The sequence below is a fragment of the Onychostruthus taczanowskii genome, unplaced genomic scaffold (genome assembly GCF_017590055.1).
Source record: "Onychostruthus taczanowskii isolate IOZ18803 unplaced genomic scaffold, ASM1759005v1 scaffold165, whole genome shotgun sequence".
Taxonomy (NCBI): Eukaryota; Metazoa; Chordata; class Aves; order Passeriformes; family Passeridae; genus Onychostruthus; species Onychostruthus taczanowskii.
In genome coordinates this window covers 331,492-334,621 of record NW_024498851.1, presented here as the reverse complement: position 1 = coordinate 334,621, position 3,130 = coordinate 331,492, and positions in this window count along the sequence as shown.

Below are 3,130 nucleotides of genomic sequence, written 5' to 3'. Positions count from 1 at the left end.
AAAATGCTGAATGCGAAGCTTTGATCCTTTTTAAGGTGACAGAAAAAGTCCAGTATTCTAATCATGAGATGAATTATTATGATAATATAACCTTGCCAAGGGAAAGATTAATGCAGTAAGGACCACAGCAAATGGCTGTCAGAGCTGAACAGTCATTATACCAGAAATGGTCTCAGAAAAGAGAAAGTCATCTAAATTCTTACTGCCCTTCCACTCAATGCAGAGATGAGAGAAATGGCTGCAGAGTGGCTGCATGCCAGGGACAGTAAAACAAATTCAAAAAACCAATCTCACCTATCTCGAGATCTTTTCCTCAAATGTGGTGCATGTTGCCTCAACAAACAGTAGGACAAGGTGTTTGTGCACAGGCAGTACAGAAAGTAGCTATAAACAGAATGGAAGATCACTCCATCTAGCAGGGAAAGGCTTCTCCCTCTTTTCAGACAGCCTGGTGTGTTTAAGGACAGGCAACATGAGATGCAAGCCAACAGAGTTCCCCTCTGCTGTGGCCTGACAGCTCCATTTTCATGATGGGATTCCACAGAGTCTTTACTGCTGCAAGGAAACATTAAACTAGTTTAAGCCTTGGTCACACACCTGCCCTCACCACCATGTTGGATTTTTGCAGCTGCACACAAGGTGATTTCACAGAGCAGTGTTAGAGCACTTCAAACTGCCATAATGACATATACTACTTTTATAAACCAGGGTTGAATTTGTTGCCAGAATAAAGGAATCCAGGTCATTTTTGACAGCATACACCAAATCCTTTCTTTTCCAACCTACAGTCTCCTATGTTCTTTACAAGGAAAATCATACACAAAGTATAGGAGACCACAGAAAACTTTCTTAAGTCAGGTAATTGCCACTGAGTGACCTAATGGTGAACAACACAGAATGATTTTGATTAACAGAATGTAATAGAAATAGAATTGTTTCATATAACCTTTCAGTCTTCAGTGCTGTAGTTAGGTCTTCTATTAATAGAACTGTCAGAAAGTGTACTCATGCCTGAACTGACATCAGGTACAGAAAGTTGAGTGAGTGAATCTAGTGCTGGCTTAGCTGACATTGTGAACAAAGCCTACTTTTTATTCCTGAAAGAGAAATACCATCCACAATAGTGTCACTTCCCATCAACACGCCTGAATTCCAATCTGGGTAACTGTCTCTTAGCATAATAAGTTTACAAAATGCACTTGCACATGATAGCCTCCTATGGAAAGATTGTTCTTAAGATTGAATGAACCTGACTGAAGCAATACAAAATACAAATACAAAATACATTTAGGAATTAGAGTCAACCTACAAAGGAGAAAGGCTTTCACAAAGACTTTCTTTTTGGCTATGGACACCCTTATGAGATGAATTTCAGTAATGGTATCATACACTATGGGATGTCCTCTGTCATCCCAGTTTAATCATTGAAAAGGACACAGATTTAATCAGAACTGGAAGAATATCTGGGAATATATTCTGATTAATTGTACTAGCACAGTAATGAAACTCTCAGACTATACTGGGCCTTCCAAATTGGAGCACAGGAAGTGATGTTACCATTGCTCATTCCCTTTCCTTTTGTTGCAAGCCAATTTTGGTGTTCAGAAAATAAAGCCCTTGTAGTAGAACAAATACATTTTAAAAATTCCTTTTTATAAAGGATTTGAACATTTTGGCAAACTGATAAAGGCTAAATCCGTTTGTAGTAATTTCTTTCTGCAATAGAGCAGGGAGTTTCCTGCTTTCTATCACTGGTAATAATGCTTCATCCAATTAGGCAGAAACTGCATATACTTGAGAACTGAAATGTAAAATTAGGGAATCCAATGAAATGCCAGAGAAGCAGAGCAGCCCATATGTTTTATTTTAGAATTACACACCCCTATTTATCACATTATCTTCTTCACAGTCAACACGTGAGCCTACAATTTGTATTTTTGTCAGGCTTTTCCTGGCAATTTACTTAGTTCCCTGGGATAAACTTAATTAATCTTAAACTTATCTTAATTTTTAGCTTTTTCCCTCTGCAGTGCCTGTCCTCAGACTTGTAGTCATCCTTCAAAAGCCTTTTTTCTAAAGGTTTTTGCTGGACATCCAAACCCAAACCTAGGTTGCCCTTCAGGGATACACTAATGCAGGAAAGCCCCTTTGCCTCCTAGTGTAAGAGCTGATTTAGGCCTTTTATCTCTCTTCTTCCCTGGGCAGATCCTCAGTGCAGTGGCACAGTGCTCCAAAGCATCCCCATCACACACAGAGACAAAAATGTACATTTTGCAGCAATACTGGGTGAGCAAGTTTTACCTGGCAGCTGGTAACCCTTTTAACCTGCTCTGTTTAGCTGCTCCTCAAAACCTCCTGTATGTAGTGGGTTGGAAGATGGCAGCAGCCTGAGGGCCAGCAGGACTCTGAGCACAGACACTGTTGTTACTTTCTCCTGTACTGCCAGTCCTGTGCAGCTGGTGATGAGGGCAGATGTGTCTCAAGGGCTGCTGTACCTCAGCAGACTCTCATTCCACACCCTGCCATGGGCAGGGACACTTTTCACTATCCCAGTTTGCTCCAAACCCTGTCCAGCTTGGCCTTGGACACTTCCAGGGATTGAGGGGGAGCCACAGCTTCTCTGGGCAACTTGTGGCAGGGCACCACCACCCTCAAAAGGAAGCATTCCTTCCTAATAATGTCGCTCATGAGGGCCGTTGCAGATCCCAGAATCATTAGGGTTGGTAGTGCTCTCTGGAGATCACGCAGTCTCACCCTTACCAAGGCAGGGTCACCTGGAGCAAGCGACACAGGAAGGTCTAGGTGAGTTCGGCATTTCTCCAGAAAGGCACACTCCACGCCCTCCCTGCACAAGTCTGTCCCAGTGCTCTACCACGCTCACAGAAATAAGTTCTTCCTCAAGCTGAGGTGGAACTTGCTGTGCTTTAGTTTATGTCCCTAAATGTCCTTCGTGAGGAGATTCCCCTCATGGAGCGCTCTCCCTTCCTCCCCGCTAACTCAGGCTTGACTCAGGAAGGGCAGGCAGGGACCTTCCCAACATGGAGGCCCAGCACGGCTCCCCGCCCCTCAGCCGCTCTCAAGATGGCGGCGCGGAAGCCCGGCGGCCGGCCCGAGTGCGCCTGCGCGGGCC